This window comes from Vulpes lagopus, chromosome 8 (assembly GCF_018345385.1).
Source record: "Vulpes lagopus strain Blue_001 chromosome 8, ASM1834538v1, whole genome shotgun sequence".
NCBI lineage: Eukaryota > Metazoa > Chordata > Mammalia > Carnivora > Canidae > Vulpes > Vulpes lagopus.
In genome coordinates this window covers 64,992,720-65,007,657 of record NC_054831.1, presented here as the reverse complement: position 1 = coordinate 65,007,657, position 14,938 = coordinate 64,992,720, and the positions used below count along the sequence as shown (strand labels likewise).

At 38.6% G+C, this 14,938-nt stretch overlaps 1 protein-coding gene across 1 annotated transcript in view; it reads right to left on the bottom strand.

Annotated features, from left to right (window-relative positions):
- KIAA1217 (KIAA1217 ortholog) overlaps nt 1-12,246 on the bottom strand; it is a 464,836-nt gene extending 452,590 nt beyond the window's left edge. The window contains exon 1 of the mRNA XM_041765783.1: nt 12,123-12,246. The gene's annotated coding sequence lies outside the window, so the exon portion shown is untranslated. The remainder of the gene's footprint in view (nt 1-12,122) is intronic.
- Nucleotides 12,247-14,938: the final 2,692 nt, after the last annotated feature.

The following is a 14,938-nucleotide window of genomic DNA, read 5'->3' as shown; positions in this document are numbered from 1 at the left end:
GAGATGTAGGCAAAGCCAAGTTTTATTTAAAAAATAATAGAAGGTAAACCAATGAATGAAACTGTTTCACACACACCCCCACAAAACCAAGTATAATTGCAAAGAGCTGATAATTAGGATAGCATCCTGGAGTCCTTTAATATGAATTTTTCTTGTTATAAAAGAAATCTTTGCTAGAGATTTTTTCTTCAACCTGTTGAAAATTATATGTGGAAAACTCATACATTTTATTTATTTTATTTTTTAAAATTAATTATTTTCTTTCAAGATTTTATTAAATTCAAGTTAGTTTCCATATAGTGTAGTATTGGTTTCAGGAGTAGAATTTAGTGATTCATCATTTACATATAACACAACACGTGCCCTCCTTTTTTTCTTGGAAGATTTTATTTATTTATGCATGAGAGACATAGAGAGAGAGAGAGGCAGAGACACAGGCAGAGGGAGAAGCAGGCTCCATGCAGGGAGCCTGACATGGTACTCGATCCCAGGTCTCCAGGATCAGGCCCTGGGCCGAAGGTGGCGCTAAATTGCTGAGCCACCGGGGCTGCCCAACATGTGCCCTCCTTAATGCCCATTACCCATTTAGCCCATTCTGCAACTCACTTCCCCTCCAGCAACCCTCAGTTTGTTCTTAACAGTCTCTTCTAGTTTGTCTCCTCCTTTAAAAAAGAAAATCTTATTTATTTTTCTTCCCCTATATTCATTTGTTTTGTTTCCTGAATTCCACATATGAGTGGAAAGATATGGTATTTGTCTTACTCTGACTGACTTATTTTGCATAATATACTCTAGTTCCATCTATGTCATTGCAAATGGCAAGATTTAATTCTTTCTGATGGCTGAGTAATACTTCATCTTCTTTATCCATTCATCTGTCAATGGATATTTGGGCACTTTCTGTAATTTGGTTATTGTTGAGAGTGCTGCTATTAATCTTAAATAATTAAAAGATTTTCTCCTGTGTTATCTTCTAGAAGTTTTATAGTTTTGGGTTTTAGATTTAGGATTATGATCCATTTTGCATTAATATTTGTTAAAGGTGTGAGGTTAGTGTATAGATTCTTTTTTTTTTTTTTTGGTGTATGAATGTCCAGATGTTGAAAAGACTATTCTTTCTCCATTGAATTGCCTTTATCAAAGACTAGTTGACTATTTCTGTGGGTCTAATTCTGGGCCATTCATTCTGTTCCATTGATATACTTTTCTGTCCTTTCACTAACACCCACTGTCTTGGTTACTGAAGTTTAATAGTAAGTCATAATGATAGGTAATGTCAGTCCTCCAATTTTGTTCTTGTCCTTCAGTATTGTGCGGACTCTTCACATATACCTTAAAATTGGTTTGTTGATATCCATAAGATAGCTTACTGGGATTTTGACTGGGATCACATTGAATCTGTAGATCAACTTGAAAATAACTGACATCTCAATAATACTGAATCTTCCCATTTATGAATATGGAATCTCTCTTCCTTTATTTGGATCTTTGTTTTTTTTTTCATCAGAGTTTACAGTTCTTCCTCATGTACATATTTTGTTAGATTTATATGAAGTACTTCAATTTTTGATGCTAATTAAATAGTGCTGTGTTCTAAATTACAAATTCCATTTGTTCATTGTTGGTATATAGGAAAGCAATTGACTTTTTTATATTAATCTTGTTTCCTGTGACCTTGCTATAATTGCTTATTAGTTCTAACAATTTGTCGTTGCTTCTTTGGGATTTTCTACATAAATAATTGTTTCTTCTAAAAATAATTTCTATTTCTGTATTGAGATTTTATCTTTTATTTTTTTAAAGTAGGGTCCACACTCAACACAGGGCTTGAACTCACAATTCTTTTTTTTTTTAATAAATTTATTTTTTATTGGTGTTCAATTTGTCAACATACAGAATAACACCCAGTGCTCATCCCGTCAAGTGCCCACCTCAGTGCCTGCCACCCAGTAACCCCCACCCCCCACCCACCTCCCCATCCACTACCCCTAGTTAATTTCCCAGAGTTAGGAGTCTTTCATGATTGAACTCACAATTCTAAGATCAAGACCTGAGATCAAAGAGTCAAATGCTCTACAGACTGAGCCACCCAGATGCCTCTTGAGAGTATATCTTTTTTTTTTAAGATGTATTTATTTGAGAGAGAGAGAGAGAGAGAGAGAGCACAGTGGGCAAGGAGAAGGGGAAGAGGGAGAGATAATCTTAAACAGATTATGCGCTGAATGCACGGCCTGATGTGGGGCTTGATTTCACCACCTGAGATCATGACCTGAGCAGAAACCAAGTCACATGCTTAACTGACTGAGCCAGCCAGGTGCCCCAAGATTATACCTTAATAAATGTTGTTATCTGTGTGGAACTGGAAGAAATGTATTGGGGAATATTTTTACATTTGTAGTAGAAGATTCTCTACTTCATCAATCACAAATATTCATTACTTCTTCAGTAAACATTTGTTGCGACCTACTGTGGGCAAGCCTATATACTAGCTGCAGTAAATAATTCAAGGAAATAAAGTCATAGTTCTTGACTGTATTAGTAATTATATTAAACATCTCCCAAGGACTCATATGTGTTATAAATGCTTAGTACTTTCAGTACTTTATGCATTTTATCATGAATCCTCATAAACAATATATGAGCTATACTTTAGTTACTATGCTTATTTTTAAGTGACAAAACTGGAGTAGAAAAAGGTTAAATAATTAGATAATGTAAATACTAGTAAGTAATACAAACAAGATTTAAACACTTGCAATCTGACTACAGAGCCCATGTCCTACTATATGATATGATACTATGTAATGTTACACTACACTACAGTACACTATGCTATCATAGAGAGAAAGCTTAGAGTCTAACAAGAAGATACCAGATATAATACATAGAAAGAAAAGATAAAGTGTATGAAGAAATATTTGCTCAATTTCACCATAACAGGGTGTGGTGAGATGGTCAGGGAAGCTTCTGGAAAACTAGGAACTTAAGCTGTCCTTAAGACTAACCTCCACTGTGTGTGGTGTGATACATAAAATATGATATCAAATTATGCCTTTTTTCCCTTTTAATAACTGGCAACCCCATTTATTGGCATGCTAAGAAATAAACTAAGCATACTGGAAGGTTTAAACCTTTTTTATCTCTGAAGAATCAAGAAAGCATATCCTGTTTCTTTTTCCCATGTAAACAAGAAGACAACACTTCCTAGAACACCTTGAAGTTACATTGTGACTTCAGGACTACATTCTGGTCTAAAGAATGTGAGTGGAGAGTATACTGTAATTTTTTTTTTTTTTTTTTTTTTTTTTTCCTTTTTTAAGATGATCACATTAAACACTCAGAAGTACGTCACGCAATGCAAAGCTTCATGCCTCTTACAGGAAAAACACAAGGATTCACTTAAAAAACGTTCATTTGGCAATTTTGCAGAATTTGTCTATTCAAGTGTTATCCCCAGGCCACACAATTTTGCATTTAGTCTTTTCTTCAGAGAGGACACGTGGATGGGAAGGTTCAAAACAGCCTGTTTAAGCAGGAAGGTGACACAACTGCCATCTTAGGGACTGGTCTGGCACCCGGACGGTGCAGGGGGCGGCGCAAGTGCTAGGGATGGGCCGGCAGGTGCGCCCAGGGCCTGGCTCGGAGCTGCAGTGACCAGTCCTGCAGGGCGCCCCAGGCTCCCCGCCGGCCTTCCAGAAGCCAGTCACCGGCGCTGCTCTCTGCGGCTTCATTGGATCCTCCTAGGATGACAAAAGGCGGAGGAGACACAGGAGCTTCCCCGGCGGCCACAGCCCGCGCGGGCCAGCAGGTGCGGCTATCCTGGCAGCAGCTGCGGGTCGGTAGGACAAGACTTGGTGACCCAGGTGACCTGGCCATAAATCTCCCAAATATACAAATTCTTTCCTTTCCACTGAGACTGGTGAAACTATAAGATGAAAGAAACTATTTAAAAGGGAATGCCCAGAAGAGCCACCTGACTATTATGTAACTATGACATGAGAAAGAAAGAAATCTTTATTGTTTTAAGCTACCTAAATTTGGAGGTTGCTTGTTATAGCAGTTAGTTTTAATTACCCTGACTAATGAAACACATGAATGGTGATCAGCAAAGTCATAAGGGAACAGCACAGTCCCTTATAGGAAATATCTTGCATGACTTAGGAAAGTATCTTGGCAGCCCTCAAATTCTCCTATTGACTCATTGCTTCCTATCTTTTTCTTTGTTAGTTTGTGGATTTCAAGAGTGACACTGGATGTATGATATTCAAAAGAAAATACTGGACTTAAGAAGGAAAATTTGATAATTATATACTAGCTTAGGGTTAACATTTACTATAACAACAATATTATTGTAACAGTTAATACTCACTGAATAATTTGCATTAATTGTGGTTCTATGTATTTTATGTGCCTTAACATTGTTCAGTTTTCAAAAAATATATGATGAGCACAACTATTAAACTTTAGCAGCAGTTCAATGTGGTTTTAAAACTGCTTAAAAAACTCAGTACTCAAAATGATTTTCAAACTTCTGGAAAAAAAATAGTACATTTTTCATGTGTGAAGATATAACTTGGCCATATTTCATCAGCACTGATTTTTGCTAAAGTTTTGAGAAGCTTTCCTGAAATACTAAAAAAAGTACTTTTCTACCAGACTTGAGATTTGTAACTAAAGCTCATGAGTTAGATGCTGTATTGATCTAATATACCATTAAGTGGCAAAATAGTACAATTTATCATGTTCACTTGGGATTATGGGAAATTTTCTCTACTGCTTTCGGTCCCTGTATATATTTTCTCATTTCTTTACATAACAGACTGATGATAGAGGAGTTCTCATTTCAGTCTTTTGTTTCCAACAAGCAAATGCATGTAAACAAGCAATTATTTTTGAAGTAGTGTACTTTCTCCTACACTGTTTAAAGCAATGATTTGTTTATTTCAACTGTAAACTCTATTTTCTGCCTATAAAACAAATTACCTTTTGCATGAATATGAGAACACATAGTTTCTCTAAGTTAGGTGGTAAAAATCTCTCTCTTGCCATAGTGTATTAAATAGGTTATTAAATTCCATTAACTTAAGTACATGCAAGTCCCTCTGGCTTAAGAAAAACATTTCCACAGATGCTATTTATCCAAAATCAAAATTGTCTTTTCTGGGTAGCCATGAAACAAAGAGTCATGACCTTATGTGGGGAAGCAAAAACAAACAAACTGAATCACACACACAAAAAAATGATGTCATTAAACTCTGCAGAATGTGGTGGTATCTCACCTACTCCTCTCCAAAAAAATACATACGTATATATGACATTTTATGCACACTAATTTACTTACTGTATACTTCAGTGGGAGAAGTATGATGAAAACTCTCAGACGGGGACACATCCAATGATTAAGAGCATTATCATGGGTGTGGACTCTCGATTTTACTAGGAGCACACTCGTTCTCCTTTAGCTTCAGATTTCTCTCCTCAGCTTCTTCCTCTCCCTCCACCTCCTTCATCTTAGGATAACTCTTGTTATGCCTATGGCCAAATTTCGCTTCTCTCCCTACATTCCAGAACCAGCCTCCCTTTCTTTTACCATGCATCACTGGATCCTCATCCAGTCTACAGGACTCCTGAACTCATCTGAAATGACATGCTAAACAGCAAGACATTTCTGAGTCACATTTGATATGATAAGTGGACACTATCTACTAACAACAGAGCCACTTAAGTCAGCAGATGGTGCAGAGCTTTCAGTCAAATACAACCAATTTTCATTATTTACACTAGTTAGAGTCTCTAATATCTACGTGAACACGGAATTAGTGAGTACTGAACCACTGCTCCTACGAGAAATACAGGATATGGTTTACAAGAGCCTCTGGTCTCATTTTCATCAACCAATCAATACACAACCTTGTTTTATGTGTGTTTCTGTTTAAGGACACCTTATTTAATGTATATTGTTGGCTCATTAACATGGCACACACAGCCAACAGCGCTATAACTCATGCCTGAGTGAAGGGTATCTAACACCTGTATTTTGTCTGCCAGGCACCCTTCAGCCTTCTTGTGCTTTGAAACACTACAGAGCACCTCTGCTCTGTGCTTGGGGCCACTTAAAACAGTGAAACTGCCAACAAACAGCAAAAAAATAAGAAAAATGTGGTACTAAATAGACCGTGAAAAGGACACTTGTACACAGTACGAGTTGAAACAAGAAGGCAGAGTGTCACTTTGTTTGACCTCAGCTGGAGACACACACTTGGGATGATTCAAATTTTGGGCCACTCTGCTTTATGTGAATGTCTACAAAGCACTCCAAGTATTGATGCTGAGACTACAAATACATGTTAGTGAGTTAGGGTATTTGCAAATACATAATCTGTGAAGTTTGACTGAATTTCAATCATAAAAATGTCACGGGCCAGGATGCTATCTGTGATCCCAGAAAAAGTTCCATTTTTAAAAGGTATATTTTCTACTAACTGAAGGATTTGGAATCAGTGGCAGCTCAATCCAACTGAAATTTAAGGGTTTTTTTTGTTTTTTTGTTTTTTTTTTTGTCAAAACCACATTTAAAAAGCCTTGGCTTCTCTTGTGTCTACAGAGTGCTTCTAAGTTACAGTTCATCATAATGGGCATTATATTCCAGCTTCCTCTGAAAGCTCTGACCCAACTTTCAATCCCAGGCATGCAGGGCTCCAGCAACTAGACACAGAGTTCAGTATTGTTTTCAGGGAAATCTCTTATTCAAAGGCAGGAGGTAAAATTTTTTCCACTACTCTTGAAGGAAAAGACAACTATTTTACCACCAAAACCTTGGTTTTCTGTGACTCAGGAATATGTTTCTTGTGGATTTCTTTTCAGCTTGAGAGATTTATGCAAAATGGCATTCTTTGAGCTTCTGCTTCTTGGCCGGGTTTTAGTAGGGTCAAGAAAACCACAGGGTTGCTGTCTGTGGCAAGCATGCACATAGAGAAGTCATGCTTTGGAGAACTTCTGGAGGTGTGAGCTGGAGTTTCAAATTGTGAGGTTTGAGGTGGAGCCAAGATTCTGGGTTTACCTGGATTGGTTTTTTTTTTTCTTTAGGATTAACATTGTGACCTATTTCAACACGAGTTTAAAAGCATGTTTCAAAGCCCTTTGTGATGATGAATCTCAGAAAGTCAACATGATCTTTTTCACAAGGACTCAGAAGAGCTACAACCAGCCCCACCTGTCTGCAGAAACATTGAGGTTTGCTTTAGATGGCAAAATGAAAATAAATTTTGAAAGCGTTTTTCAAGTTGCCTTTGGGTCTTGTTAAATATAGAAATGTTTCTTTCTTCTTTTCTTTCCTTTTTTTTTTTTTTGGTCAAATGAATGTCACTGTCAATTCTTTCTGAATAAAGAATTGTGCCATCGGATACTTGGGGAAGGAAAACCCACATGAAACATTCACCCAGATGTTATAGGAGAAATGCTGGTTTAGAAAAGTCTTTGTTCGGTGGCTGAGGCTGCCATGGTTCTTCCATCACATCAATTTTTATTCACGCAGTTTAATGAATAAAAACACACTGACCGACAATCCACAAGAACAACAGAATACCAATTACTGAAGAATGGAACTACTTCAGTGAGAGGTGAAGAAGGCAAAATATCATTAAATGAGTTTAAAGTGTCTTAAGTAGAGCACCAAGTTGTGTTTCATTTTCCTTGTAATTGATTTTTTTTTTTGCTCCAAGAGAAACCCACAGCCTGTTCGAATCTGGTTTCTACCATGTTAGCATAGTACTCGCTAGCAGCCTTCCCCTTTAGGATGTTTGGTTAATGGGTGTGCTTACTGAAGGCAACTGCCCAGAAGAAAATACTTTCCAGTGTCTGGAAGTCCCATATGTAATGCTAAGAGGCTTTATTATTCACCTCTGCCTGGCTCACTAGCTGTGTGACCTTGACCTAATGACTTGGCCCTCTAAAGTCATCTCAACAACTGCAGAATGGAATTTATTACAAAAGTTTATTACCACATTTAATTCTTACTAGATCTTAATAAGAGAATGGATTTATAGCCTTTGGGTGCCTCACATTCGAGAAGTACTGTTTGCTGTTGATATATTATTTCAATCCCCTCTTTTGGTCATTCTGCACTTCCCCAGCTTTCCCCCATTGGCCACTGAGGCCAGCTGGAGCCCATATCCCAGGGAGGGAGTGGTTGGGGTGACAGATGCCTCAGGAGCAGGAGAATTTGTCCAGGGCCAGAAAAGCAGCCAGGGACCAGAGGGAAAAGAAGTTAGCAAAATGCAAAGTGTCTTTATTACAACTCAATTGGTTTTAAGGTTTCCATTTCTTTTCAGCAAATGTATTTTCTTCCTCTCATGGAACTCAGAACATATGTGCTGCCTGGCAGCTGATTTCTGCAACTCTTAAAGTCAGGCTTGGAGAAGGCTGACTCACAATTTCTTACACTGCACGTGTGAAAGCTTTCAAGAAAATGTGGAGGGAGGGATTTCAAGAATCCACAGGATTTTGGATGACACTCTCCATTGCCTTTCACTTAAATTGGCAAAAAAGAATTCACTGATTATTTGCATCTATTTCTGACTTATTTATTTATTTATTTATTTATTGAGAGAGAGAGCGAGAGCGAGAGAGAGAGACAGCACACACAGGGTGGGGGGTAAGGGGTAGAAGGAAGGGCAGCAATCTTAAGCAGACTGCGTCACAGAGCCCAGAGTGAGGCACGATCTCAACACCCTGAGATCATGACCTCAGCTAAAAGCAAGAGTCAGATGCTCAACTGACTGAGCCACCCAGGCGCCCCTCTGACCTTTTTAAACTACCATTATTGAAAGCTGCATAAAGAACGGGGTTGAACAAAAGATAGTATCACTGAGAAGAACAGAAAAAGATAGCATTTGTAGATTGTTGTGGTTTTACATTCATCTTACTTATTTGATGTTAGGGTCTCCCTGTGATGCAGGTTTTATCAGGGATGAGGACAAAGGCTCCCAGTGATCACATAGTCACTGAGACGTTAGCCACTGGGATTTTATGGACTCTAGGCAAAGAACTCAATAGTTCGTTGCATTACACCCTATGCTTTTCTTTTTTTCTTTTTAAGATTCACACAGTTCAGCTTTGACTAAAATTACAGTAACAAAGTAGGACAGGATATCTGCTAAATTAATGCATTTGAGGAAATGTTCTTCAGTTATCACTATAACTGATCAGATATGTGACAGATCTTTTACAAGCTACACAGTCCCTAACATTCATGCAGAAAACACACGAGATCGAGTGTTATTACTATGCAGTACGATGGATGAGGTGTCAGTGATCATGCCCGACTACCTATGGACAGCACATTGACAGGGCACTCACACGGACAGACTCATTCAGTGCCTTGAGTTTTCCTTCAAAGAAAGTATTTTTTCACATTCTATACAATTAAACAAGAAGTGCAGCAAGGGTCCTTTATGGCCCTTGAAATAGGCAATCGACCTGACAAAGTATTTCCTCTAAGTGATTTCTTCATCATGCTCCTGGCAGAAGGCCAGTGTATGGTCAATGGCAGTCCTAGAAGCCAGAGTAGGACTGTGTGGCTATGGGAAATAGGGACACAGGAAAGCAGGACTTGGAGGTGATCTACCCTGGCCCGAAGAGCGGCCACCAGATTGAGATGGCTCTTTGTCGAACAAAACTCCTGAGTTTGGAAATCAGAAGAGCTCCAAAACCCCCTGCAACAGAGGCCAGGGGAGGAGTTAGGAGCAAGACACATGAACTACAGGCTGTTTCTGCTTCATTTCAGAGCTGAGTTCAAATTTTGGTTTCACCACTTACTGACTGTATGACTTTGAGCAAAGCACTTGAACTTTGTGGAGTCCCGTTTCCATGTGTAAATGTGGATAACAAAACCTCTCTTGTGCATGGTTGGACGATGGAAAGATATGGCATACGCTGCTGCACAGCACAGGACACACAGCAGACACTGAATAAGTAGCAGTTATTATTTTGTATCATTGTGATCATCCACAATTCTGGGATTGTTAACATCACCAGTGCTATAATTTAAAACACATGTATTCTTCACATTGTAGCAAACTAGTTCAAAGCCCGTTTTTCCAATGCATTATCTAGTTTGGGCTTTAAAAAAAACCCTGTATATGTTCTGCTCTGCTTATCAAAGGCTCTCCGTAATGCTTACCCAAGGGTAAGTGAATTACACAGGATACTGTTCTGCCTTCTATTATTCTTCTTGAACCACATTCCATGTGGTAATGGGTCAATTTCTTTACTTCCTCTTTCCTCCTACCACATACCATACCCTAAAAAGATGCCAGTTAAGTTTTAACCCTCCTTTGAAAGTGAATTTTCATCTCTCTCTTTTTTACATTATTTAAAGTTGTTGCAAGGTCTTTTAGTGCCCTCCAACCCCAATCCATGCAACAAAATAGTAATGGGAGAAAATTATTTGTGCTTTAGCCAGAGTCCTCCTGCTGAGCACGATGACTTTGTAATGAACTATGCATCCATAAACGGTTGACTCTTTGATCTCTGGCTGCCTGTACAACTCTAAAGAGAAAGGCATTCCAAGCCAAACCACACAAAGAGAGAGGGACACAGGTTATTTATGGGAGCCCACTGACTCTAAGGTTAGCCTGGCTCTTTCAAGATTCAAATACACACATCATTTTGACTGCCAGATTTGCTCCCTCCCCTTATGGTGTCTAATGGGGCTGTAGTATAGGAATGTCTGATCTCTGGCTTCTCTCTGGGGTGAGAAAGGTAGCTGGTTTGGCAGGGAGACAGACACAACAGTATTTACAGAGACAGTAGAAAATCAAATCCATATGCCTACATCGAGAAATCAGAGTAAATCACCAGGAGCTAGGAGGACTTCTGAGTTCCCATTCTGAGGTCAGTTCGGTTTCTGGCCAAGAATAAGCAAGACCTACTAACTAGCTCTCTAGTGGCACAAAATCCAGCATCCACACACCCTCTTTCATCTGACAGTGTCCTACCAACACTGTCACTTTACAGAAAGAAAAGAAATGCCCTCTTTGGTTCCTTGAATTCAGAGGCTATTTTGCAAGAGTAATACTCTTGTATTACTCAGCACACTTTCTGTGTCAGAGCTAGTGCAAACAGAGAAGCTGTGAATTCCCAGTTCAAGGGTTGGTGAGGCTAAGTTCAATGACTTCTTGTCAGCAATTCTCAGATCATGATGTTCTCAGGTGCTCTGCAATATGGCTGAGTATTGGGCTCATTCTTGCACACTGCTCAAGAAAGCAAAACTCAAGTTGAACAAAGACTGTGCTGTGATAGGATCTATCTGTTCTCTTTCCTAAATCCCTCTGGATCAAATATCAAAATTTTACAACGTGGTGTCAGAATGGGGAGAGTTGTATGTGTACTTCTGTAAGGGGGGAAAACTCAAAATGGAAATTGCTTTTATTAGTATAAAAAACTGAACTAATGGATTTATGATCAGAATTTGGGCCAGATAAATACAACCAATAAATACAATGACAATTGAATAAGAAGTCAATTTGGTCAACTTATTCACTCATTCCAGACACTCAAGTCCACCTACAGGAGGCTGTTATAGGCAAAGCAAAAGTATCTCAGTGCAATTGGCAAATATACTTAGCTACTTTTGTGGGACCCTGTGATCAACATTACGTCACTAGGCAGGCCTAAAAGGGACTCTTATATTTTATTCATTCTATTCAATCCATAGACAAAGTCATCAGATACCTACACAGGTCCACATATTGTTTGCCAAAAGTTCATGTTCTTTGAACATTCTCTTATTATTTACTCATTATGATGGCTTCAAGCCAGAGTCCGGATACAAAGACAGGCATCTAAGTGAATATAAAACATGCCCTGAAAAGTAACACATATCAATGACACTGCCTGCAAGCCCAAGGAAAGAATGGTTAAAAAAAATAAAACAGCTGCATATCAGAGCAAATACACATTGGAAGAAGACCGCAAGATTCAACTCAGACATTTTGTTCCAGTGGGCTGGGGAGGAAGAAATGAAGAAGTCAAGTTTAACATAGAAGTATTTTGTTCATTATTCATTCACTGTTAAGATGATGAATGTTTATTTTGGGATTTAACAAGAAGAAAGACCTTACCTAAAAATAAAATGAGGAGTCTTCCATAGATAAGTAGTGTGATCTTTTGGAGCAAAACCCTGGGGCTCTGGATTGGGGCTCCAACAGTCTCTGAGACACAAAATACACGGTGGGATCAGTACAAATTTAGGACCTCTGTCTCTCCACCTGAAAAATACAAATAATAATGAATGACAATGGTTTCCACCAAGTAACTGCTGAGTAATTAAAAATTCATGCCAATTAAAAACTACAGGAAGAACCAAGAGTAAAATACACATACAATGCATAGCACAGAATGCCTTGTAATCACACATATATACCTTTGCAATGTACTTGAAATGAGAGGTTTTAACTTCTAATTTTCCATAAAACATTAGTTGCACACTACAAAGGAAGGTAAACATGTGAAGCTAGATCAACCATGAAAATAAGAGCAAGTTTATTTGATTGGGGGAGAAGGAAATTAGGAGAGGCCAACTGAGAATCAGAGAGGCTGAATGAAAGGCTGAACCATCTCTGATTTGCCTCTCTGCTCCCTTGGTTGGGGAGGGATGGTCAGGCATGATTGCTGTATCCTATTAAGAGCCTACTATCCAAAGATGCTTGGCTTCTATTAGTCCTGCTGTGCTCAGTGGGAAATAACCATGGGACTGTGGTAAAGTGTGGGGTGGTGGTGGCAGAGGGGAGTGGGGGGAGTATTCCACCAAAGAACATGAATTACCCTACATACAGGTTTTAAAATCATGGACAAGGCCAAGGGGCATCTTATCTGTGAAGGACTAGTTCAGTTTCACTGAGGAGCCCCAGAAAATGAAACTTGACATTGCAATCTTCCTCTGCAGTCAGCAGATTCCTATGCTTCCAGGAGCTGCAGGGAGGTTAGTTGATGTCTGTGAAAGGAGTGCACACGGGATAGTACAACCCTGTAGAAAATCTCCTCAAATGGAAATCTCATATCAACCCTTGTTAAGATCCAGAGAAACACATTTCTAAGTGGAAAGAAAATCATGGATGAAACTATGAGAAAAAGTCATTGGCTACAATTAAAATGTGTCACAAACACATTGAGTGTTGACACTAAAATAGCTTTGTTATTAAAATTTGAACTATGCCACAATTAAAATGTATCACAAACATTATTAAGTTTTGACCCTGAAATAGCTGTTATTAAATATTTAAAATATTGGTTATGTCTATACCATTTAGATTATTTCTTGTGTTGAATTCAAGTAGATATGCTAATAGAATGGAGAATAGTTTTCCAATTCTACTGATCTACATTCCAGATTCTAATACTGATTCTACTCCCACTTTATCATGAGACCTTATGGACATTTTTACTTTGTCTGGGTTCTTCTTTTTAATACTTGTTCCACTTTCCATTAGCCACTGAATGGCAAAAACACTGAAAAGCTGAGAATTGAAAATCACTATGCAACTATCTTTAATAAGGAATCCTATTAAGCCCAGTAGTATCACTTATAATCCTGATAACAAAACAACTATCTGAGAAAGGCAGAACGATTCCCTATTATTCACAAGGAATGAGAGTCTCCACATTAAAAATTACATTCTTACTGAGTAGTGGACCCAGGATGTGAACTTGGTCAGTCTCACTTCAAAATCTGAGATCCTTCCACTGACATAAACCACAGACTAGGCCAAGGAGTGATTATTTTACCAAATAAAACATTTTTAACATAGCTACTTGATTGCTTTATTACAATAAAGACAAAAACTAGCTTATAATGAGTGCCCAGCCTTGCTCCCCACACATTAGCCCATGTGATCATCACAACAACCTTATGAGTCAGGAGACAACATTATCAGCCTCATTTCACAGATGAGCATGTGGAGGCTCACAGAGGTTAAATAAGTTGTCCAAAGAGCATGTTGTAAGTAGCAGAGCCTGCTCTCAAACCCGTGTGAGCCCAACTCTCCATAGCCCATTCTCTCCATGGCTACTTTTCTGTATTTTTCATAGCTTGCAATTCAATGGGAATATCTTTACTGTGGGGAACAAAAATTGCCAGTCTCCATTTTCCTTGCATCTCATCATCTAACCACCCCAGTTGGGCCTCTCATGACACCACACCAGCTTCAAGGTCATCCCTGATTCTAAGGCTCATAGCCTTCCCTTCCCGCAGGATCTGCCCAATTCCAAACATTTGTAATTAGTCTTCTTGACTCCTCCTTCCAAAAAAGTTTGCCCCAGTGAATGCCATTTCATTCTTCTTCCCCCTTCCTACCCATGCCACCACACATGAAAGAAAAGAAGGGTAATATGAAAGCATTATAGATGAAAAGGCAGGCAAATTGTGTGTAAACAGAGTAGATATTGCAACAGAACAGGAAAGTATATCCTGAATTATTTGCTGGGAAGTAATAATAATAATAATCTATTGCTTAGATATCTTTGTAGAAAAGTTCTCTAGGGTCAGGTGTGGTGAAGTCAGATTAATTGGGACAGATATTAAAAGGGTATTCTAGCATACTTTCAAATAGATACATTTTTTTTTTAACAAGGAATCACATTTATTCATTTCATGTGCAGTCATCTGGAACTTTTTTTTTTTTTTTAGAAAGGGGGGGGTAGAAGGATAAAGAGAGAGAGAATCTCAAGCAGACTCCATGCTGAGAATGGAGCCTGATGCGGGGCTGGATCTCAGACCCTGAGATCATGACCTGAGCCAAAATCAAGAGTCAGATGCTTAACCAAGTAAACCCCCCAGGCGTCCCTCAAATACAGATAGATTTATTACTTTTACACAAAGTAACTTCAGTTACAGTACTAAACATGGCCAACTAGAAGCCTTTAATGAATTTTCTTATAA